Below are 9353 nucleotides of genomic sequence, written 5' to 3'. Positions count from 1 at the left end.
ATATTTGTGAAAATGCTATTAGTTTTCATTTAACCAACACAGTCCTCAATGATCAGACACTATTGCAGCAAGTTTCACACTATAAAGATTATTGTGTTTACTGTGATTATTGTGGTTATTGTGTTTATTGTGATTATTGTGTTTACTGTGATTAGTGTTCATTGTGATTATTGTGTTTATTGTGATCATTGTATTTATTGTGTTTATTGTGATTATTGTTGATTGAGATTATTGTGATTATTTTGATTATTGTGATTATTTTGATTATTGTGTTTTTTTTTTTTTGTGATCAAATTTTTTTATTGATTAACTGAGATCATCAAGAGATACAACACATATTTTACATAACAAAACAAATGCAAACTGCAAAATTGCTTAAATCATAAAAGCGCCAAATTAACCAAAAAACTTAAGCCAATACATTAACTAAAAAAAAATAAAATAAATAAAACAGACAAAACAAACAGAAGGTGTGCCACCTTCCCTCCCCCCACCCACCCATCCAGAAGTTATACACAATTGTATCGAGGGAAACTCTACGACCACACATTCACCTATACAGGGAACAAAAATAACTAGCCAGAATCAGGATATGATCATTTTAATAACTCCTTTAGTGAGTTGGCCACAGCCCGCCAACTATTCAAAATGGATTCTTTTGCACCATTGATTCTGGCAGTCGACATCTCCATGAATACAACATCTAAAAAAGTGAGAATCCAATGCTTGAAGGCAAGAGAGTGGGGAGGCTTCCACCGCAACGCAATCAGCTTCTTAGCAGCTGTGATACCAGCAAGTACTAATCGTCCTGCAGCCCTCGACAGACCCATCCCAGATAAGTCATTCAGTAACAGAACAGGAACTGTCACTGGGATAGTTACAGATGTCAAGTCTGATAGTTGAGAGGCCAACTTAGCCCAGAACTGTTCCACCGGTGGACACTCCCACATCATGTGAATGAAAGTACCTGGAGAATTCAAATTGCAGAGGCTGCAAGACGGATCAGTTATCAGTTTCATTGCATGTAGTCTACGTGGAGTGAGATAGGTTCTATGGACATAATTAAAGTGAATCTGTTGGTGATTCGGGTTGCGGGAAGCCTCCCTGATACTCGTCCACACCTGCTCCCAGTCAAAATCAGCATCCAGTAGGGTTGGGTACCTTTCACATTTGAACCGATATCGGTACCGGTGCCGGTGCCTAGTGTTCGGTCTCGGTATCCAACGATGCTTTTTTCGGTACCTTACTGTCAGTGGCGGCTCCAGAGATTTTCTGTTGCAGGTGCTATGGGGATGCTCAACACTTAAGAGAAGGTGCTTTGAATTTCGGGGCATTTCATTATGGCGGTGGCATCGGACCACCCTTGGTATATATAGCTACACACGCGTACACGCATTAACTATACTCGTTCCACGACTATAAGCAATATATGTAAAAGTATTCAACACAAGGGCTATAGATACAACATACATGACATCAAGGACAAAATTCTGATTTCAGAGGTGGGGGGGGGACACAAGTATTTTTAATAAAACTCTAACTCTTTCAGTTCACTGTGTTTTCTAGTAGTTCTTCTAGTTTTCTATTGCTAATTTTAAGTTTACTGTTCCCTTTTTTGCTTTGACTGGTTGTAAATCATGTAGCAAAACATTATCACCGAATTCTAATCCAATAGTAATAATAACAACAATAATAATAATACATTTTATTGATCAGATTATTGAGAGCTTTGTAGATGATGAGGAGGATCTTGAAGTGGATATGCTGCTTTATTGGGAGCCAGTGAAGGTGTTGCAGGACGGGTGTAAAGCATTTCTTTGAGTAACTCACACTTTGACTTCTAAAGAAGTCTCTTATGTCCACTTTTCTTTTTTTAGACATCCTGGCTGCGTCTAATTACCAAACACACACGCACGCGCGCACACACGCACATGGACACCGATTCAAACGTTAATGTAAATAAAACCTCTGATATTACAATCCTTCTAGCTGACGTGAACCAGGCAGAACAAACTCCCAACTTCCAGTAGCGGACTCCTGTAGGACTCCTGACCGCAGACTAGCAGACCGTCGGTGTGCAAGCAAGATGGAGTGACAGCGGGGACGGCCAATCACACAAGAAACGGCAGAGCCAATCGAGGAGCTTGTGGGCGGTCTAGACTAAGGGAAACAGGCTTCAGCTTGAGCGGCCGTTTTCCGCTTGGTCCTAGTGCTTGACGCGTCTCTGTTTACTATAGCGTAACATTGTTTTTGGACGTTAAAAAGTGCACGGGACCAAAACGGCCTTTTGAAAATGTGCAGGGGACATGTCCCCTGTGCCCCCCCTAAATTACGTCCATGCATGACATTAGTATTTAAATATAAAAAAACTACAGACATTTCTTGGGGGTGCTGGGCGGGTGCTATGGCTATTATAGGGGGAGCTACAGCACCACCTAGCTCCCCCCTGGCGCCGCCACTGCTTACTGTAACTGAACTGTAACGACTGGTTTTAACGACTACAACATTTGATTACAGTTAAAAAAAACTCACAACTTCTCAGTTTAAACATTTTATTAAACAGAATGCAAACACCCAAAACACACAAAACCCCACTGTATTACCCCCCTAAACATATAAAACATTATAAACACACGAACAGTATGGACGGTAAACATTTAAAAAACACACACACACACACACACAGCCATCTGAACATTGTATTACCCCCCTAAACATATAAAACATTATGAACGCACAGAGTAGGGGCAGTAAACATTTTTTTTAAAACACACACACACACACACACACACACACACACACACAGAGTCAAGCTCAAACAAGCTAAAAAAAACTAGCGCTGCTGCTGCTACTACTACGCAATTCTAAGCGGTGTAATTCTTTTTCAGAAAGACCAGCATATCTACTCTTTTCAGGTTGTAGCCTTGCCCGCTCCACACTCACTGTGTCCCCAGCCGTAGAGAACACCCGCTCTGAGGGTGTGGAGGAAGCCTGTACACAAAGATACAAAGATACGAAAGTTACAGTTTCGTAACATCATCATACCGTTAGGCAACTCACGTTAACTCGAACACAGTCCACAGAACAGAAGTCAATAAACAGCTTTTAAGGGTCTTTAATTTATTTAAGCTCTAACCTACTTTTTGTAGATTAGTTAACGACCCCCAATACTGAACGTTAAAGTTAGCAGAACTTCACCGTAATAGGATAGCCTAGCTTCTATGCTAGTTGCTATGCCATGTTATGATTCTACGCTGCTGATTCTATACATTTTGGAATAACCAAAGGGTGGTGATAATAACATTACAACCGTTAACCAGTTATTCAACTTTGCACACTTCTACCAACAACCGATCCAAATACCTACATTACATAGTTAACCTACCTGGAGATGCCGGCGATGACTCCATGTTGCTAGCTGCCGGTGTGCTGCTAGTTTCTGTCGCCGCAGCAATCGCGTTGTCATGATGACTCATGATCCAGTCGTGATTCAGAGCAGTGGGTGCGTTCCATATGTCAATGTTCACCATTATTTAAGTCATTTTAAGGAATATTATTCTGATTTATGATGTATGCCTCCTCCTGGCACAAGACACACACGTTTACATGTAAATGGAGCACTAAATTGGTCATAATTGCTTTCTGTTTCGAGTTGGACATAACGTTACACTCAGGCATATCAGCTGGTGCATTCTGCTCCGGATGTACGTGAAAGTACCGAAATTTGGCACCGTTGGATTTTACGTGAACCAATACCCGGTAATACCGACGTGTTTCGGTCGGTACCGGTAAAAGTACAGGGTTCGGTACCCAACCCTAGCATCCAGACTAGGGTGATCACTTCTCCATAACCTATCTAGTGGTAAGTCAGAATAAGAAGATGTCAGGAAAAAGGAGTATAATTTGGAAACCAAGCCACTATTAACTCTTTGTGTTATGATCAATTTATAAAGAGGGTGAATAGATAACGCTTGCTTTAGGGGAATACTGTGTGCATTAAGAGCATGTCTTAGTTGTAAATAAAAAAAGAATGAGGAAGGCGGTAAGGCATAGGTGTCTCTCACATCTTGAAAGGAGCGCAACCCTGACTCATTAAAAATGTCACCTAGATAGCGGATAGTACTGTTACTCCAAGGAGATGCCGTGATGGGTCTGCCTCCAATCAAAAGACTCTTATTGTGGAGTAGCGGAGAGAGCGTGTGCCACTTGCAAGGTATTTTACACAGGGATTCAACTGTGTGCCAGGTCTGGATAAGAAAGGAGACTATTGGACCAAAACGAAGCTTACATTGTGAGTCGGACATGTTGGAAAAAAGTGCCCCTTGCAACGTCAGTGGTTGAACAATGTCTTCCTCCAATTCACGCCAAGAAACAGACAAATCAGCATTAGCCCACACAAAAAGAGGTCTAAGGACAAAGGAGTAAAAATACAATTTAAAATCAGGAACTGCCAGTCCTCCGTCTCCTCTACCTCTCTGCAAGGTTGCCAGTTTCAAGCGAGGCCGCTTTTTATTCCAAATAAATTGTGAAATACTAGAATGAATTCTTTTCCAATAATTAGCCGGTGGTGCAAGGGGAATCATAGAGGACACAAAATTAATCCTGGGTAAAATATTCATTTTCACAATGGAGATGCGGGCTTGAAGAGAATTGGGGAGGCCAGTCCATTTATCTAAATCTGATTTAACTTTATTCCAAATTTCCAAGTAGTTATGGGAAACAATGCGATTCAGGGATGGGAAAATATGTACTCCCAGATATTTAAATTGTTGTACAACAGGGATATTAGGTGGGAATTGTAGTGCTCTAGCTGTGTCATTAAGGGGTAACAAGACAGACTTATTCCAATTGATTTTGAAACCAGATAGATCACCGAACTCACTACAGATAGAGAGCAGAGTTTGAAGGGATTGGACCGGGTTCTCCATAAATACAAGTACGTCATCAGCATATAACGCCAGATGATGAGAGGTACGGCCTACTGAAATAGGTTGCATGGTAACGGATTGACGGATCATCTGGGCTAAGGGTTCTAGAGAAAGTGCAAACAGTGCTGGGCTCAAAGGACAACCTTGCCGAGAGGACCTGGAGACAGGAAACAAAGCAGATGTCAGTTGTCCAGTGAGAACTAGAGCAGAAGGCTTAGAGTACAGGACCATGACCATATGTACAAAATTCCCCCCAAAACCCATTTTTTCTAGCACAGCCCATAAAAAGCGCCATTCTAGCCTATCAAAGGCCTTCATCGCGTCCAATGAAAGAACTGCCGATGGTGTATTCTTACCTGCTGTGGCATCTACTATATGTAGGAGACGTCTAACATTATCAGCAGCCAACCTGGTCTTAATAAATCCTGTCTGGTCACAATGAACTAATGCAGGCGTGTGAATTTGTATGCGTCTTGCAAGCACTTTTGCATAAATCTTAAAGTCCGTGTAAAGCAGCAAAAAATTTGTGTTATGAGTTTGTCACACCACAGTAATATGCATCATTGACCACTGAGCCAAATTTGAAAGATTAAAAAAAATGCTAAGTATATAAAATTAGGTCTCAAAATCATGGAAAAACGCTGGGGCGTGTCAGTTAGAGGCGCTGAAACCACGCCCACCGCGGGAGAGGCGCCGCCTCCGTGTGCTGCACAAGGAGGCGGCCTACAGCAACAATGGAAGCTAGTGCTAGCAGCATCATTGGGAGGACCCAGCCCTATCTGTTTGAGCCATCGGAGCCAGAAACTGACTCTGATACCCCTTTTCCACCGAGGCATTTTGAGGGCCGGTTCGGAGCCGGTGCCCAATCGCGAACCAGTTCTTCCTGTTTCCACAGACAAAGAGCCGGCTCTCGGCCTGGAAAACTGGTTCCCGAGCGGCCCCAACTCTTTGCTGGGCTGGAACTGGGCCCGGCTTACGTTAGGGGCTGGGGGCGGGATTAACGATCGAGGCAACGGGGGAAAATACGCCGCTGCGGAGTTTTACTAACGTTACTGTTCCCGGTAAGTTTCACTTTTAAAATGTTTCACCTCGTTGCAAACCAACGACACATTTCTGTTTAGTTTACCAAGCTAGTGATTACGTTCGTAACAGCAGCAACTAGTGGCTTTGCTTCCTCGGGTAATGTAAGCTGACCGGCTAGCTAGCCAGCTAGCGTGATATTGCTAACAACAACATTAGCATGCCACTTTCTGACTGCCGTTGGCTCACTAAACGTTACCAACTACCAACGTAACATAACATCTGTGTTCGCAGCATCGTGGACACGTTTGTGATTAAACCGCTGTTCTCTGTTCTCTGGTTTGTGTTTGTAGAGCTGACGGACATCGGCGATATTGAACGGAGGTCCAACCTGCAGATGACTAAACATCAAACACTCCAATCTATTGATCACACACTGTTCTACACTTTAAAAAATGTTGTGATTTAAGTATTTTGTGTATTTTATTGTTATTGTATTATTTACCAAAATAAACACTTTTTCTGAAGAGACATGTCTGCTATGCTTGAAATTAGCGCTGCGGGGAAACCGTGATGTCGTGATGGTGTCAGCCGCTGTCTGTGGGAAGGAGACGGTCGGTGGCGGGCACATAATGCCGGTGGCCGTGATGGTGGCAGCCGCTGACGGCGGGAAGAAGAGGGTCGGTGGCGGGCACATAATGCCGGTGGCCGTGATGGTGGCAGCCGCTGACGGCGGGAAGAAGAGGGTCGGTGGCGGGCACGTAATGCCGGTGGTCGTGATGGTGGCAGCCGCTGACGGCGGGAAGAAGAGGGTCGGTGGCGGGCACGTAATGCCGGTGGCCGTGATGCTGGCAGCCGCGGACGGCGGGCACATATTGCCGGTGGTCGTGATGGTGGCAGCCGCTGTCGGTGGGAAGGAGACGGTCGCTGGCGGGCACATAATGGCGGTTGTCGTGATGGTGGCACTTGCTGTCGGCTGGACGGGAGGATGCAAGCCGGGGACGGAGAGGGTCGGTTCGGCCCCACTGACCAGCATCAACGGACTATTCAGAAATCCAGACTTTACCTGGTGATAGTTGCTGTAACTATCGGGGGTAAAGTGGACACTGCAGAGACGGGTGTTGGTGGTGATTTTGAACTCTCCACAGCTCCTCTTGACAAAATCGATCCACCGTTTCCTTAGGTTGTCGTTGGTAGGAAACTTAAATAAGCTAACTGAGCCATTACCCTGCACACTAAGGCATCCAGGAAAGATGCAAGAGCGACTTGGAGGAGACATGACTGGTTAGCTGACTGGTTGACTGGTTAGCTAGCTGCAAACTATAGTAAGCGATGCTAGAGACTCGAGACGAGAGCGAGCGGGAAAACCACCGAAGCTAGTGCGCTGAACGTATTTATACAGATGGCGCAGCAGGGCGGGGTTTATGCTAATGATAGCCGCGTTACGTAACGCGGCTATGCTTAGCTGACCCGCCCATTAAATCCTGGACACAGAAATGTAGAAAAACAGTTTGGCAGCCTAGCTCCATAATTACATTCTAAATGGTTGAATTACTTTTTACATGTTTTAAGGGAATACATTTATGACCTATTTAATGTGTTTAGAAGAAAATGGCTGAATTTGCTTTACACGGTCTTTAAGGTCAGCGTTTAGTAAACTAAGAGGTCTATAGCTGGCGCAATCAACTGGATCCTTATCTTTCTTTAACAACAAAGAAATTATTGCAAGGTTAACATCTCGTGAAAAACAACCTTCGTCTATTGATGTTCTCATCATATCCAACATTAGTGGACCAAGTTTTTCCCAAAATGTAACATAAAACTCGGGGGGTATCCCATCAAAACCTGGAGATTTATTTCTTTGCATGGCTAATGCTGCCCCCCTCAGTTCCTCCAAAGAAATTGGTGCATCCAGATTTGCAGCATCATTTTCTGAGAGCCTCGGAAAGGTCTATCTTATCAAGAAATTTAGCACACCCATCATTATCTGCTTGAATTTCTGATTGATATAAGTTAGAATAAAAGGTTCTGAAGGTTTCATTTATTTGTTTAGGGTCAGTTGTGATATTACCAGTATACGATCTAATGGATGGAATATCTGCAAAGGATTCATTGGATCTAATTCTGGAAGCCAAAAGATGACTGGGCCTCGAGCCATGGAAATAATATCGTTGTCTAGTCCTATGTATTAGAAATTCTGATTGTTGTTTTAGAATATTATTTATTTCCTTCTTAATAATGTCACGTTGTATTTCAATCTGTCTGGAATAATTAGTTTGTAATATTGAATCTAATCTAGCAAAGTCTGCCTCTAAGTTTTGTAGTGTAACAGCTCTAGCCTTGCGCATGTTCGAAGAGAATAGAGTGGCGTTACTCCTAATGAATCCCTTAACAGCGTTCCAAAGAACTCTGGGATCTTTTACTGAGCCCACATTAATATCTAAGAAATCCTGTAATTGAGCGTTAAATTGTGATTTATAAGCCTCATTCCCCAATAGTGAAGAGTTAAAACGCCATCTAGCTGCTTTTTTTGAAAGACCACCAATTAAAACATTGCCGTAGACCCCTTTATGATCCGAAAGCGCCATTGGAAGTAGAGTGACATTATTCATATTCTGAAACAGCTGAGGTGAAGAAAAAAGAAAATCTATCCTCGAGGAGGTTTTGTGCCTGGCCGAGAAGAAGCTGTAATCTGTCAAAGTTGGGTTAAAAGTACGCCAGACATCGATCAATCCCAAACTCTCCACCCAGGCCTGTAAGGCTGCAGTCGCCAGCTCCTGGTCCCTATTAGCAGTCGCACTAGACCTTTCAGATACCTGCCAGACAGCATTCATATCAGCACCAACAATAAATGAGTATTCGGTCAGTTGCAACATTTCCTGAGTGAGTGCACTATAAAATTCCTTATCAAATTTGTTGGGGGCATAGGCTGAAATAATAGCTATCTTTCTTCCATACATTTCTATTTTAGCAATCGTCATCCTCCCCTTATTGTCTGACCATGTATCCAAAACTTTAATATTCAAATTGCGTTTACAAACAATGGCCACTCCCCTACTTTTCGATTCTGCTGAGGAAGATGTTATAGTGTGATAAAATCTGTTGGCCATGCGAGTTGAGTCCTTCTTTAACAGATGTGTTTCTTGAAATAAGGCTATGTCTATTCTCCTTCGTTTCAGTAAAGTTAACACACTGGTTCGTTTGTGGGGTATATTCAAACCATCACAATTCCACACCAAAATTGATAATTCACCCATTAAATTGTATTATGCTCCAGATACTGCTCACAGATTTAGACAGAGTGGTAAGCAGCCGGTATAGACAAAATCTCCTCATACTAACCAATATCCATTTCTGAACATGTTCCCCGAAATATAAAAAAGACACATCCCTCACAATATTCCT

The sequence above is a fragment of the Eutrigla gurnardus genome (assembly GCF_963514095.1).
Source record: "Eutrigla gurnardus genome assembly, chromosome: 7".
Taxonomy (NCBI): Eukaryota; Metazoa; Chordata; class Actinopteri; order Perciformes; family Triglidae; genus Eutrigla; species Eutrigla gurnardus.
The sequence above is the reverse complement of the archived record's forward strand: the minus strand, read 5'-3'. Positions refer to the sequence as shown.